We start from the raw sequence: 16,789 nt of genomic DNA, 5'->3' as shown, positions 1-16,789 counted from the left end.
TAAGAGATTTTAATGAACTTTCTTGTCTTGACTGGTGGAGATGGAAAATGAATTTTCTGAGAGCAGAAGGGATGTGAAAATTCTTAAGTTTTTTTCTTTCTTTTCTTGGCATAAAAAGAATCCTTGAATATGCATGAATCCATTATATAGGTCTAGTAAAGAATAGACTTTTTCTATAACTAATACCTAAAAATACTATGTTTGTATTTGCAGAGTTACAATAGATAACCACCTTTCCGTTACCCTCTGCTTCTACCACAGTAACCTTTCTAACCTGTTTTCTAGTGAAGGTTTTTGTGTTACTAAGGGAGAATTTGAAGAGGTTGCTATTCTCCTCTAAAACCCATGAAACATGTTGGGACTTTTTGAGTTGCAGATCATTATATTATGCTAAAAGGTGTTAAGATATGAAATTTCCTAGTGCAATCACTAGGGATTTTAATAGTTACTTGAAATCTAATGTCGACACCTAATAAACCTTGACATACAAATTTTGCATCTGTGCCTCTGTTAAACCTAAAAGAAAGCAAAAAATGTAATTTTCAACTCGTTTCTGACATATTCCCCTATATATCTTTATGTATTTATAGATATGTGTATACATATGACTATACTTATTGAGAGTCAAATTGTGTGTGTGTGTGTGTGTGTTTGTGTGTTTGTGTACATGCATATACATAAAAATGTTTAGTCATCTTCTGAGGCTTCTTGTGGTTTTCTGGTGCCTACTTTTTTAAACAGTAACCTATTATCTTCCTAAATGTATTTGTACATTTTTGGTGGCAGATACTTTCCAGCAAACCTCTTTACAGAGTACACTCTAAAAATAGACAATAAGATTTTCATTTTTTTAAATAAAATTTTTATTGATGTCACCAAAATTTCCCCCAGTTTGCCTTCTCCTTCCCTTCCCAGAGAGCCATCTCATATGACAAATAATATTTTTAAAGGAAAAAAGAGATGAAAAAAATCAACAAAACTATTCAATACACAGAAGAGGTCTGAAAATATTTGAAGTATACCCATGGGCCTCCCAGCTCTGCAAAGGAGTGGGTATCTTCTTATATCTTCTTTTTAGCCAGGATTGTTATTTATAATTTTGGTAACATTCACTTTCGTTCTTTCCATTTACATTGTTATAGTCATTGTACATATTTTCTTGGCTTTGCTTATTTCATTCTGTATTGTCTCATGAAAACCTTCCATGCTTCTCTGTGTTCTTTGCATTCATCATTTCTTATAGCACAGTAGTATTCCATTATATTCATGTTCCACAATTTGTTTAGTCATTTTCCAAATGATGAGCATCTACTTGGTTTCCGATTCTTTGCTATCAGAAAAAATATAGCTATAAATATTTTGGCACATGTAGGGACTTTTTTCCTTTAATGGCCTCTTTGGGGTATAAATCCAGTAATGGAATCTCTGTGTCAATGCATATGGACACTTCAGTCATTTTACTTGTATAATTTCAAATTGCTTTCCAAAATGGTTGTACCAGTTCACAGCTCCACCAGCAATGTACCAATGTGCCTATCTTCCCACAATGTCTCTCAACATTAGCTGTTGCCCTCTTTTGTAATTTTTGCTAATTTGCAGGGTATTATGTGTGTGTTGTCATTTATTGATAGAAATATATGTCTTTTAACATTGTTGATATGATTCTGACCTTGATCTCTTTTTGACTAGTTGTGTTGTCCCTTTTATTTACATTGGTTGTAGTCATCATATATATGGAGTTTTTTTCCCCTTTGTTTGCTTTCTTCTACTTCATTTCATATGAGTTTTCATTTTTCAGTTAGTTATATTCTTAATTTTTTGTGGTGCAGTTCCATTCCAGTCTACCCCTCTGCCATATAATTTGTTCAGCCATTCCTCAGGCTTTGTGCACATATTTTTCTTTTCCAGCATTTTGATTTTTTGCAAATAAGCCTGCTGTGAACATTTTTCTATTACCAATAACAAAGCCAACACAGCCATAACTAGGAATTTTTGTGCCTGGAGCACCCACTACAGCTACACTCAGACCAAAGAGCTAAAAAGGTACCTTTGATTAGGGGGAAGGTGGTAGACACCTCTCCATGGAGACTGGGGAACCATGAGTACAATACTGAGAACGGGAAGCAGGAAAACTTAAGTTGCCTTCCTATTTTAATTAGTTATTTTTAACAACTAGCTACTAGGGTCATTTCATTTTTGTATTTGTATACCAAATGCTGGTATTTGCAATATGCTATTGATAGCAATGCTTGGGCTATATCCCAAGTAGAGCAGGGGCTTAATAAATGCTTGTTGATTGATTGTTATTAAGAGTTTCTTCCCATTTGACATCTAAGAAGCCTACTTAGGTATCAGTAGTATGGTAACCCCTATAGCACATAGATGTTTCAGGGAAATTGCTAAAATAGGGCCTGAAGTCATTCCTCTCTTCCCACAACTGTCATCAAGAATTTTAGAACTGAAGGTAACCTTGGGACTCTGCTAGTTTTTTTTTATTATTTCTTTTTTTTATTATTATTTAAATTTATTTATTTAACATATTTGGTTTTCAGCATTGATTTTCACAACAGCTTGAATTACAAATTTCCTCCCCATTTCCACCCTCCCCCCCACTCCAAGATGGCATATATTCTGGTTGCCCTGTTCCCCAGTCAACCCTCCCCTCTATCACCCCCCTCCCCTCTCATCCCCTTTTCCCTTCCTTTCTTGTAGGGCAAGATAAATTTCTACGCCCCATTGCCTGTGTATCTTATTTTTTAGTTGCATGCAAAAACTTTTTTTTTGTTTTTGAACATCTGTTTTTAAAACTTTTAGTTCCAAATTCTCTCCCCTCTTCCCTTCCCACCCACCCTCCCCAAGAAGTCGAGCAATTCAACCTAGGCCACACATGTATCATTATGTATAACCCTTCCACAATACTCATGCTGTGAAAGGCTAACTACATTTTGCTCCCTCCCAACCCATCCCGCTTTATTGAATTTTCTCCCTTGACCCTTTCCCCCTTCCAAAGTGTTTGTTTTGATTACCTCCACCCCTATCTGCCCTCCCCTCCATCATCCCCCCCCCCTTTATTTATTTATTTATTTATTTATTTATTTATTTTTTATCTTCCTCCCTCTTCTTTCCTGTGGAGTAAGACACCCAACTGAGTATGTATGGTATTCCCTCCTCAGGCCGAATCTGATGAGAGCAAGGTTCACTCATTCTCCCCTCACCTGCCCTCTCCCCTCCTCCCACAGAACTGCTTCCTCTTGCCACCTTTATGCAAGAAAATCCACCCTATTCTATCTCTCCCTATCTCCCTCTCTCAGTATGTTGCTCTCTCATCCCTTAATTTCATTTTATTTCTTTTAGATATCTTCCCTTCATCTTCAACTCACCCTGTGTCTGCTCTCTCTCTTTTACACACACACACACACACACATATATATATATATAAAAACACACACACACACACACATATATATACACACATACATACACATACATACATATACACATAGATATATACATACATAGACATTCACATATATATACATAAACATATATACACATACATACATATACACATAGATATATACATACATAGACATTCACATATATATACATAAACATATATACACATACATACATATATATATATATATATATATATATATATATATATATATATATATATATATATGCATGCATATTCCCTTCAACTACCCTAATACTGAGGTCTCATGAATCATACACATCATCTTTCCATGTAGGAATGTAAACAAAACAGTTCAACTTTAGTAAGTCCCTTGCAATTTCCGTTTCTTGATTACCTTTTCATACTTCTCTTGACTCTTGGGTTTGAAAGTCAAATTTTCTATTCAGTTCTGGTCTTTTCACTGAGAAAGCTTGAAAGTCCTCTATTTTATTGAAAGTCCATATTTTGCCTTGGAACATGATACTCAGTTTTGCTGGGTAGGTGATTCTAGGTTTTAATCCTAGCTCCATTGACCTCCGGAGTATCGCATTCCAAGCCCTTCGATCTCTTAATGTAGAAGCTGCCAGATCTTGGGTTATTCTGATTGGGTTTCCACAATACTCAAATTGTTTCTTTCTGGCTGCTTGCAGTATTTTCTCCTTGATCTGGGAGCTCTGGAATTTGGCGACAGTATTCCTAGGAGCTTTCTTTTTGGGATCTATTTGAGGAGGGGATCGATGGATTCTTTCAATTTCTATTTTGCTCTGTGGCTCCAGAATATGAGGGCAGTTCTCCTTGATAATTTCTTGAAAGATGATATCTAGGCTCTTTTTTTGATCATGGCTTTCAGGTAGTCCAATAATTTTTAAATTATCTCTCCTGGATCTATTTTCCAGGTCAGTGGTTTTTCCAATGAGATATTTCACATTGTCTTTCATTTTTTCATTCCTTTGGTTCTGTTTTATAATATCCTGATTTCTCATAAAGTCACTAGCTTCCACTTGCTCCAATCTAATTTTTAAAGTAGTATTTTCTTCAGTGGTCTTTTGGACCTCCTTTTCCATTTGTCTAATTCTGCCTTTCAAGACATTCTTCTCCTCATTGGCTTTATGGAGCTCTTTTGCCATTTGAGTTAGTCTGTTTTTTAAGGTGTTGTTTTCTTCAGTATTTTTTTTCAGTATTTTTTTGGGTCTCCTTTAGCAAGTCATTGACTTGTTTTTCCTGGTTTTCTCGCATCCTTCTCATTTCTCTTCCCAATTTTTCCTCTACTTCTCTAACTTGCTTTTCCAATTCCTTTTTGAGTTCTTCTATGGCCTCGGGCCAGTTCGTGTTTTTCTTGGAGGCTTTTGTTGTAGGCTCTATGACTTTGTTGTCTTCTTTAGGCTATATGTTTTGGTCTTCTTTGTCACCAAAGAAAGAATCCAAAGTCTGAGACTGAATCTGGGTGTGCTTTCGCTGCCTGGCCATATTGCCAACCAACTAACTTGACCCTTGAGTTTTTCAGCAGGGTATGACTGCTTGTAGACTAACGAGTTCTATGTTCCACGTTTGGGGGGGAGGTGCCAGCTCTGCCACACCAGCACTGCTCCTTCCCCAACCCCCAACCCGAACTGGGCTTAGATCTTCAGCAGGCTGTTGCACTCCTGCTCTGATCTGCCCCTTAATTCCTCCCACCAGGTGGGCCTGGAGCCGGAAGTAACAACAGCTGTAGCTGCCCCACCTCCGCTGCCCCTGGGGCTGGAAGCCGAACCGGGAACTCCTTCCACTCCTGCAGCTTTTCCCACTAACCTTCTCCGCAGTTTTTGGTGTTTGTGGGTCGAGGGGTCTGGTAACTGTCGCAGCTCACATATTCATGGAGCTAGGGGCCCCATCCGCCTGACTCCAAGTTTGGTTGTTCCAGGCCTCTCAGGCTGGGCTCTGCTCCACTCCGTTCCCAGCTCCGTGTGGAATAGACCTTACCCAGAGACCATCCAGGCTGTCCTGGGCTGGAGCCCTGCTTCTCTCTGCTGTTCTGTGAGTTCTGCCGTTCTAGAATTGGTTCAGAGCCATTTTTTATAGGTTTTTGGAGGGACTCAATACGGAGCTCACTCTAGTCCCTGCTTACCCGCCGCCATCTGGGACTCTGCTAGTTTTAAAACTTTTATTTGTGTTTTGGATGGCCTCTTTTGCCATCTTTGTAAAGACCATGAACCTTTTCTCATAATAATGTTTTTAAATGCATAAAATAAAATGTTGCAACAGAACTCAGTTATATTGAAGTACAGATATCAAAATATTTGAAATAAAAAGTTCACAGACCCTAAATTAAGAATCCCTGATATATCCCCCAAGTCCTTCATTTTAACAAGGAGGAAATTGAGGTTCCAGAAGAAAAGTGATGTGGCCAAGGCCATATGGACATTGAGGCTGAAGTGAGGCAGCATTAAGTAGAACCCAGATCTCATAGATTCGCTATGTGTTAGCTTCAGGAAGAATTTTAGAGACTCTTTTATCCACTTTCCTTCTTTTGCAAAGGAAGTTGTCAGAGCAGAGACTAAAACTTAGCTCTCCTGGCTCTTTAGTTCCTGAATCTTCTTGCTGGAATTTGACCTTAGGTTCATTCATTCCCGGGAGGGAAGCTAGCATCCTTCTGCATTAGGTACAGAGATCTGGGTATGTCCCAGCCTGTACCAGAATGGGTTCAGTGTGTGTAGTATACCCATGGTCCTTACCTGCCTTCTCCTTCTTGTTGTTCAGGGGCCTAATATGAGATTACTTGATTTCATTACTCATTCCTTCCTCGATCATTATTTGCAAACAACAAAAAGAGAGAGATAATAAAGAGAACAGAACAAAAACCAGAGGTCTTAGAAAAAGGCACAGCAAAAGAAAGTTAATATAACAAGTTGGAGGGGAGGTAACATTGTGAACTAAACATATAACTATACAGGGAAAGAAATGAGACAAAAAAACAAAAACCCAGGGAGAAATCAGTAAATAGGAAACGGTATGCATTCAGGAACAGGTACTAAGAAGAAAGCCTATGGGGATAAATTCAAATCAAATAAACCATGGAAAATTACTTTGAAAAAGGGAAAGAGATTTTTTAAAAATAGCAGTACTTAAGAAACCACTGGAGGAGTGCATAAATCTTCTAATCACAACTAAAATGTGAATGGATAAAACAGTTGAATAAAAAATAGAATTAAATGAAAAGCTAGGACAAAATTTGTTGTGCATCATTTGAATCTAAAATAGCAAGAGGAGTTGAGTTGCAACCAAGCTATCAAATGAAGACAAATTCAAAATATCGACTGAAATATATTATTCTTTAAGAAATCATAAACAGTGAGCCAACATCAACACTAAACATATGTTCCAAATAATGTAGCCTCTGAATTCATAAAGATAAAGTTAACTGAATTGCCAGAAGATATAGTAACAGTAGCACGGTAGTAGGCACCTTTAATGTTTATTTTTCAGAATTGGACAGATCTATCAGTAAGCAGGACAAACCTTTGGCCATCATAAATCTGAAAGTTTTTTGACATCTTATGAATGGAAATATATTTATCAACAGTCCATGATGCCTTTACAAAAATAGACTATGTACTGGGACACAGAAATTATAAATAAACATTAAAAAGAAATAGTATGCACTTTTTTTGATATAACATAACCCAATAAAAGTAGTAGTTAACATGGGAGCAGAAGCAAAAGATGCAGACCTAAATGGACATATAATAAACTTAACAAAATTGATAAACCTTTAACCTAAATGACAAAAAAAGACGATAAGTCAGAGTACCAACTGTATACAATCTTATCTCGGCAAAGCTGAAAATTAAAAGAAATAGATGGTTATTGAAGAGGGTGTGTTTAACTTGCAGAAGAAAAGATTTGAAGAATAGGAAGCATTTTCCCTTTCAAATACTTGAAGAGGAGAGAGAGAGAGAGATTGACTAGAAATGATGGTTGATTTTGTTCAATGTGAAAAAGAAGAACATAATAATGATTGTTTTGTTTAAAAATGAAATGGGTTTCCTTGTTGCATAGTGAGTTTTCTGTCATTAAATTGAAAGACAGGACTGGATGCCTATTTTTGTTGAGTTTGTTTAAGAGGGGATTCATCTTTCAGGTACTCTAAAGTTCTTGATGATTAGCTGAAGGGGCTTCATATATCCAGAAGTGGTCTGGATTAGGTGAGTTCTTAAATTTCTTTCAGTTTGAAGATTGTCTGGGTCTAATTTAGGAACTTTTTCCAAAGTAGCTTATGTCTCTTCCAGAAGAGACCTTTTTCAGTGTAATATCTAAACAGAAAACTTAGCAACTTTTAAAATACAGATTTACAATAGCTTTATAGTAAGCCTTTTCGAAAGTCTTTTATTAGTTTTTATCGAGCACTTTGGTGCCTGGATTCCAAATATGAGTTAATTATATGATAGGAGTATTTTATACTGTTGAAAAGCATATTTGATTACTGGATTTCTGGAATTGTCATTGATACTTTAAGTACTGATACTCCAGATGATGGCCACAATTAGATATATTTTAGGCATTCTCCAGTGGTTCATGAAAAACTTTTGGTCCACTGCACTAGTTCATGAAAAACATCTTTGATCCAGAGCCTTAAGAAGGTAGAGTAACCTTAACAGCACCTTCAGTTTATTTGTTAATCCCTATTTAAGGGACTCAGAGTGCTTAATATCCAGGTAGCTGCTTTGTAGTTTTGTAAGAAAAGTAATGCGTTTTCTCTCTTGACCTATCTTCCATTGCCTTTTCAGTACTTTGAATTAAAAATTTTTGTTAAGTGGGCATGGAAAATGGTAGTTTCTAAGTTTCTAAGCAAAGGACTTTGCCTTTGGAGTTCACTTGAAAGTATGTAAAGAGAAAAAAATGTATTTAAGAAAAGTAAAATGAGTTGATCCAGAATAGAAACAAAGCCAAATCACAGTTATCCAAATAGGTAGAGTAATGTTTCTTAGTGTCTGGAAATCCCTAGAGCAAAGTCCTCTTATCACCAAGGAGTGGGAGCGAGGGGTGGAAGTGGTGTTGGGGGTGTGTGTGTGAACGATAGTGAAGAAATGGAATTCTACCCTTGTCTTGTATCCTAAAGCTACACTGGGAGTTGGGAAACCATAGTATCATAATTTGAATTTCTCCAGAATTGTAAGGAGCCCAGTCTCCTTTGGTAAAGTGCCATTGCCAGTGTTGTAATTGAGAAGCCTCTGTTTTATTCTGTTCCCAAAAGAGTTGGCAGAGTCTCTAAATTGTGTACACAAAAGTCAGAGATTACAGAACCTGGTTGGCTTATGGTTCTGAATTTAGGGGAGAAAGAAATTCAGTCGTTTCTGGGTTATGTGAACAAGATGGAGGAGCAGGCATTTGTTCTGATCCTTATGAACTCACAAACCTCGGAAATAATAATTTTGCACAAGGAGTAAAGCAATCACAGCTATGTCCATGGTTTAAGACACCAAGAACTCTGAATTAATAGCCTGGTGAACTAATAGGAGATAAGCCTAATCCGTAAATCACCCCTATGAAGTGTTCTCGAGTATCATAAACAGACCCAAGGACTTGTTCTCTGGAATTGACTTGGCAATTCCCTTGATGCTGCAATTCCCTTTCTATGCCCTCCCTCCACCTTTACTCAGTCATTCTGAGACAACAAGCAACAGCACTCACTCTGCCAGTTCTGGGCTGAAGGTGAAGGTCCAGGAGCCAGAGAACTGAGCTACAGAGGAACCTGGGGTAAGCTGTTAGTGTGAAGTGAGGAGAAGGTGAGGAGGGGCGGTTGAAGGGAAACTGTTCCTCAAGCCTGAAGGAAAAGGGACTAACATAAAACTGAGGCCAGTTCTGCACCCCCTTCCCCCTCTCTGCCCAAGTCACTTGGAGAAGAGATTGAGGCCTGTAAAAAATTAATTCCCTAGCATGGGAGGAGGCTGAGATAACTCTGAGGTCCAGCCCTTGAAGAAATTACCATCAAAGTCAGTCAGAAAGAGAGCAATTGGAGAATATAAGGAAAAATGACTGAAATGGCCAGAAGTGTCAGGAGGAAGAAAACTAGTTTAAAAATTTTGAGCACAATCTGATAAATCAGTAGGGAAGATACTCGTAATAAAAGGGACTCTGACCTCCAGATCATGTAAGTAAGTCCAGATACCTCTAAAATAAATGTAAGAGAAAGGAAAATGCTTCAACACTTGATCTGGAAGAAGAGAACCACAAAGCAGTCACATTAAAAGAAAACATGATCTCTACACAATTAAAACATATGTATCTTAAAGTCAGGATGTATAGACACAGCTTAACAATTATAGGTCTCTCAGAAAAATGTGACAAGTTAAAAAAAAAAACCCAACAACCTGAAATGCAAGAAATGATACAAGAAAACTGCAGAGAACTTCTCAAAATAGAAAAAAAGAAAGTGCCGATCAAAAGAATCCATGAATTGTCTCCAGTGCTATGCTGTAGACTCCAAGACATATGTAGTAGTTAAATTTAACAGTTCTAATGACAATAATTTTGCAAGCAAAGGGAAGAAAGATGCTCAAATATAACAGAAAGGAAATATGAGCAACACAAGACAACTGCAAGAAGAGTCGAGATATGTTCCAAAGAGCAAAAGAACACAAGGTGCAGCCTAAAGTGACATTCCCTGCAGACCTGATCCTAATTATCAATAAAAAAGATGGATATTAGATAAAACAAAGGAATTTTAAGCATTCCTACAAAGAAAACCAGACCTGATCAAATTTTTGCTGTTCAGATATTTCAGACAATAGAAATACAAGAAAAGCAACCAAATACAAAACAGCCAACAAAAGCACAAGTGGTGAAATAAATTTTACCCCAAAGAGGAAAAGGTCTAGAAAGAGAAAGACCCCTATGAGGTTAAAATAACATGACAACATATTGACCAGATTGAAAAGTTTCCTTCTAAAAGTGTACAAGGTGACAAAGGAGAAAACAGAACTTAATCAGAAGAACTGATGGCAAAGGAAAAGGCTTGAAACATTATGGGAGACACTTCTTCATCCCTTGCCTACAGGTGAATTCTGTTGAAAGAACAGCACCAATGTACACAAATTGTTCTCAAAAATTGAGAACAAAAGCACTCTACCAGATTATTTTATGAGACAAATATAGTCGTAATACCTAAACCAGAGAAAGATAAAGCTCAGGAGAACTAGATTATAATATTATTAATGAATATCAGTTAAAAAATTTAAGTGCAATCCTTTCAGACTATAGCAGTAAGAAATCATTATGACCAAATTAGATTTATACCAGGGATTCAGAGATAGTTTAACATTAGGAAAATAACGCAATTGTTTTTAAAGCTTTTAAAACCCATGATTATCAATCTGTGGAAAAAGGAGGTTCTGAGATGGACCTGTCAATCAAATGGAATCTTAAGGACAGTAGAATACTCTCTTTTTTCCTTTAAATTTATTTTAGTTTTCAACATTCACTTCCATAAGCTTTGGGTTTTAAATTTTCTCCGCCTCCCTCCCCTCCCTTCTCTCCAAGACAGCATGAGATCTGATAAAGGCTCTACGTATACATTCTTATTAAACATGTTTTCACGTTAGTTGTGTTGTAAAGAAGAATCAGAATGAATGGGAGAAATCATGAGAAAGAAAAAACAAAACAAAAAGAGAGAGGAAATAGTATGCTTCAATCTGCATTCAGACTCCATAGTTCTTTCTCTGGATGTGGTTAGTATTTTCCATTCTGAATCTTTTGGAGTTGTCTTAGATCCTTGCATTGTTGAAAAGAGCTAAATCTGTCAAAGTTAGTTGTTGAACAATGTGGCTGTTACTGTGTACTGTGTTCTCTTGTTTCTGCTCATTTCAGTCAACATCAATTCATACAAGCCTTTCCAGATTTTTCTGAAGTCCACCTGCTCGTCATCTTCTAGCACAATATAGTATTCCATTACATTCATATACCAATCATAAGTTGTTCAGCTATTCCCCAATTTGTGGGCATCCCCTCAATTTCCAATTCTTTGCCACTACAAAAAGAGTGCTATAAATATTTTTCTACATGTGGGTTCTTTTCCCATTTTTATAATCTCTTTGGGATATAGCCCTAGAAGTGGTATTGCTGGGTCAAAAGGTATGTACATTTTTATAGCCCTTTGGGCATAGTTTCAAATTGCTCTCCAGAATGGTTGGATTAATTCACAAGTCCACCAGCAATGCATTAGTCTTCCAATTTTCCCACATCTTCTCCAACATTTATAATTTTTCTGTTTTGTCATGTTAGCCATTCTGACAGGTATGATGTGGTGCCTCAGAGTTGTTTTGATTTGCATTTCTCTAATCAATAGAGATGTAGAGCATTTTTTCATATGATCATAGATAGCTTTAATTTTTTCCTCTGAAAACTGCCTGTTCATATCCTTTGACCATTTATCAATTGGGGAATGACTTGTATGTAGAATACTTTCAATGACCAAAAACCATTCTCCAATAGATAATTGGTCAAAGAATATAAAGAAAAAGATCGCAAAAGAAGAACTGCAAACTGTTAACAACTACATGATTGAATGCTCCAAATTATAATACCATGAGAAATACATGTCAAAACAACCCTATAGTTTCTCCTCACACCTTGCAAATTGGCAAAAATGACAAAAGATGGAAATAATGTTGGAAGGCTTATGGAAAGATAGTGACATTAATGTATTGTTGGAGTTGTAATCAATATGGGCATTTTGGAAAGCATTTTAGAATTAATCATAAAGTGACTAAAATATCCATATGCTTGACCTCAAGATTCCATTAATATAGGCTTATATCCCAAGGAGGCTTGTATGAGAATAAAATGCTCACAGGCTTCAAAATTTATAATAGCATTTTTTCTAGTAGCAGAGAATTGGAAATAAAGTTGGTGCACATCGATTGGGGAATGACTAAACCAAGTGTAGTACATGAATGTAATAGAATATTACTGTCCAAATGATGAATGTGATGAATACAATGGAAAATTTACATGAAATGATAAAAAGTAAAGTAAGCTGAGCCAAGAAAACATTAATATTTCAATAATGTAAATGGAAAGAACACCCACAAAAAAGTCAAAATGAAGGTTAGAAAGTTACAAAGAATAAACTTGACCCCATATAAGAGATCTGAGAAGACCCCCCTTCTTTGCAGAGGTGGGAGGTCTCACCCCAGTGTAGTACACTGTAATATTTTCAGACTTTTTGATAGGCTGATTAAGTTTTTCTCATTTTTTTCTTTAAAATTATTTTGTTATATTGCGTGGCTCTCTTGGAAAAGGGGAAAAAAGATACTGGATAAATTTCGGTAGTGTTAAAAAAAAAGCATAAGATGCCAATCTGTCAGAATTTGAACTCCCCAGGCATAGCTTTTGGAAACTCAGGATCGCTGAACCAATTGTGGCGGATACAAACATGGCAAACAAAATACTCTTGCACTATAATCAACAAGGTATGTAAGGAATTCAGAAAAACAGGAGATTTGTATTATGTGATAAAAAGCAAAACAGAAGATCCAAGAGCACTTACATATTCATGACACTAATTTAGTAAATGAAAATGACGCTGAAAGGCGGCTGAGTTCAAATTAATTGCAGTGAATAAATTTGGATCCAGAGGATGTAATAACTCCCTTCTCTTTAGTGAGATGAAGAATTATGGGTATGGAATGTAGCATATTTAGTCAGACTTCATTGCTTTGTCACTCAATTATGCTTAATTGTTTTTCTTTCTTACAAGGAGATATGCAGTGCAGGGGGCAGAATAGTAAAGGCAAATGACTGATGTGAAAGAAAAACAAAAGGCATTAATTAAAATGTTGGGGAGAAAAAGAAGTGAGTCAGTTCCATGCCATGATGAGGCATTGGAGTGGGACTTAATCAAAAGAATACATTGTAAGAAAATGGCCTTTTAATGATTAGTAATTCACAGGTAAGTTAAAGGAGCACTGATTATGGAAGAAGATAATAAAAAATATAAAGTGAGCCACTGTAATTCTTCAGTGGTTTTAGATGAATGGTTGCAAAACATATTAACTATACTTCCAAAGAAATGCCAGTATAAATACTGTTATTTGAAAAGGACTTAACATGTAATTATCACATTTTACTATGGCTCAGTAATCTGCATTATTTGTTAAAAATTACTATTAATGTGTCACTGTGACTTTTTTAGATCTTACTGTTGAAACCCTAGGAGAAAATTAGTTGGACTGTTAGATCTCAAATTAGGTGTTATATTTATGCATTTGTAGAATTGTGACCTCTTGTAGTTGCACCAGATTCCACTTGACTCGTCATCTCTAATTGCGCACTGTGTTATCTAAGCCAGAATGTCTAATGTTCTAAAGAAACTTTAACTTAATTTTTCTTTTTAGTAGCAAGGAATGGATAGTGTTTTCAAATTTTATCTCATCCAACTTTCTGAGGCTGTAACAATATGATGTTCTCTTCAGTACCAGCATGTATAATTTAAACCATTGGATTGATGCTATCTGGTTTGTTGTAAACTGTTCTTCCAGGGAACAGTTACATTTTTGGATGCCTATGTTTTGGGGCACATCTTAATAAGAGAAAGTAAAGATAGATGATTTTGTTTAAAGAAATTGGAAATTCTACTTAAGCACTCAGAGTTAACTAATGTATCTCATTCTCTCCCAGAGAACCATCCTACATAATGAAAAATGTGTAAAAGAGAAGGGGAAATCTTCAGCAAAAATAAAATGTTGAACAAGTCCAATGCTACCTACAATCTTGCACAACACCTATAGTCTTGCACTTCTCTAAGGAAGCAAGAGGAGATGTCTTCTTTTGGGCCAAGGTTAATTATTCAAGTTTTGCAAGATTCAGTTTTGATGATTTTGTTACCATTCTTTCCTGCTGTTTTCCTGCTTCTGCTTACCTTTGTAGGTGTTTAAGTAAAACTTCCCATTTTTTTTGTAGTCTTTATAGTCACCATTTCTAAGAGCACCATACTATTTCATTACCTTTATGTACAACTCTTTGTTTCGTCATTCCTTCATCAGTGAGCACGTACTTTATTTCTAGTTCTTTTATACCACAAATAGTACTGCTGTCAATTATTTGGTATATACAGGACCTTTAATCACTGACCTCCTTGGTATGTTTTAAGCAGTAAAATCTTTATCTCAAAGTATACGGACAGACACTTTAATTACTTTCTTTCCATAATTCCAAATTGCTTTACAAAATATTTGGTCCAATTCAGAGCTCCACAAAGAGTCTGTTAATGTGACCATCTTTCTATAGCCTCTCCATAAGGCTTATATCCCAAGGAGGTCATTGAGGAGAAGAAGAAAATCCCTATATACACCAAAATATTTATAGCAACACTTCTTTATGATAGCGAAGAATTGGAAACAAAGTAGATGCCTAGAAATTGAGAGACGACTAAACAAATTGTAATGTAATGCAGTATTTTGTTCTGTAAAAAATGATGAATGTGATGAACACAGAGAAGCTTGGAAGGTCTATGTGAAATAATAGAGAATGAAGTGAGCAGAAACAAGAAAATAATTTAATACACAGCGATTACAACAATAAAAATGGAAAGAGCCACTACAATAAAAAAATCAAAACTGAATGTTGCAAAATCATAAATAACAAACATAGCTCAAAAGGAAAGCTATGAGAAGACACACCCATTTCACCCCTTCGTAGAAGTGCGAAGGTCCATGATAACTGCACATATTTTCAGACTTTTTTGGTATATTTGTTAGGTTTGCTGATTCTTTTTTTCTTTTTGCCTTTAAAAGATACTATTTGTTATATGGGATGACTTTTTCAGAGGGAAACAGAGAAGGATACTGGATATTATGTGATGTAAAAAAATAAAAGACATCAGTAAAAACTTATTTTTAAAATCAGTGATCATTTAATTAGTCCACATCATTGTCAAGATATTTGGGAACTCTCATTAGTAGCTTTGTTTTATCATTAGATAATCAAGTTTTGGTTTAGAAAATATCATATCCTTTCTCTGCAACTCACACATTACCTGACATATTCTGTATTCCTTGAATTTTTAGTAAAAGTTCCAGCTCCCTCAATAGTACTATTTCCATTCATTAGAAAACTGATGAAGAACCGTGATACAGTAACATATTCAAGTTTTAAGTTGTAGTTCTTTCATTGTATTTTTTGTGTAATCATAAAGAGCTTTTTCAAAAAGGCTTGCTTATTTGTATTTCTGATGAGGAATAATATGTATGACATCATACATCCAGTCATTTCATCTTCAGTTATGGTGTTGAAAGTTTTCAAAATTCTAATAACAGAATAAGAAAGTCGAAAGGGCGGGAGGGTTGTTATCGTCATCTCCTAAAAAGGATTTATGAAATAGGTTGGCAGGAGTAATTGTTATACAATTCCCAATCCTGTTTCCCTAGACAACCATCCTTTCAAAATGTGTTCATGACTAACATGTGATATTTGTTTACTTACTCTGTTTGTATCATTTTTCTTTCTGGGTCAGTTTACAAAGACTGGTAAAGTCTCTGGTACTCAGTCAAGTTTCCTAGCAGCAAAATTTAAAGACTTAACTGTCCCTTTTCACCCCTGTTAAACTATATTTCTGCATATAAATCTTGGTGGGATTTTTTGGCATGGGAGGGAAAAACAACACTGTACTAATAATTATTAGTACATATCTATTCTTTTTTCTCTTTCTGTCTATATAGGTACATGTGTGTATGTATATATATTTTATAGTTTCATTACTTTTAAAATCATGATTGAAATTGTAGTATGTTGATTTCTTGTTATCCTTTAGTTCATGTATTTTGGGTAAAAAGCTGTCCATTAGGATAGTGAAAAAGAAATTCTTATAGATTCATTGTTCTTTGAGAAAATAGTGTTATCTATGTAATTTTACATTCATATTTATGTCCCATTAGTAAATTTTTTTCCTTTTTTTTGTTTAATTTATTTAATATATTTAGTTTTCAGCATTGATTTTCACAAGAGTTTGAATTACAAATTTTCTCCCCATTTCTACCCTCCTGCCCACTCCAAGATGGCATACATTCTGGTTGCCCCATTCCGCAGCCAGCCCTCCCTTCTGTCACCCCACTCCCCTCCCATCCCCTTTTCCTTCTTCTCTTGTAGGGCAAGATAAATTTCTACACCCCATTGCCTGTATATCCTAGTTGCATGCAAAAACTTTTTTTTTTGTTTTTGAACATCTGTTTTTAAAACTTTGAGTTCCAAATTCTCTCCCCTCTTCCCTCCCTGCCCCCCAAGAAGGCAAGCAATTCAACATAGGCCACATAGGTATCATTATGTAAAACTCTTCCACAATACTCATGTTGTGAAAGA

At 35.8% G+C, this 16,789-nt stretch overlaps 1 protein-coding gene across 3 annotated transcripts in view; it reads left to right on the top strand.

The window, feature by feature from the left end:
* MKLN1 (muskelin 1) overlaps positions 1-16,789 on the top strand; it is a 254,913-nt gene that overhangs the window by 194,104 nt on the left and 44,020 nt on the right. The window lies entirely within an intron of this gene.

The sequence above is a fragment of the Trichosurus vulpecula genome, chromosome 5 (genome assembly GCF_011100635.1).
Source record: "Trichosurus vulpecula isolate mTriVul1 chromosome 5, mTriVul1.pri, whole genome shotgun sequence".
Classification (NCBI taxonomy): Eukaryota; Metazoa; Chordata; class Mammalia; order Diprotodontia; family Phalangeridae; genus Trichosurus; species Trichosurus vulpecula.
Note: the sequence above shows the minus strand (reverse complement) of the source record. Positions and strands in the feature narration are given on the sequence as shown.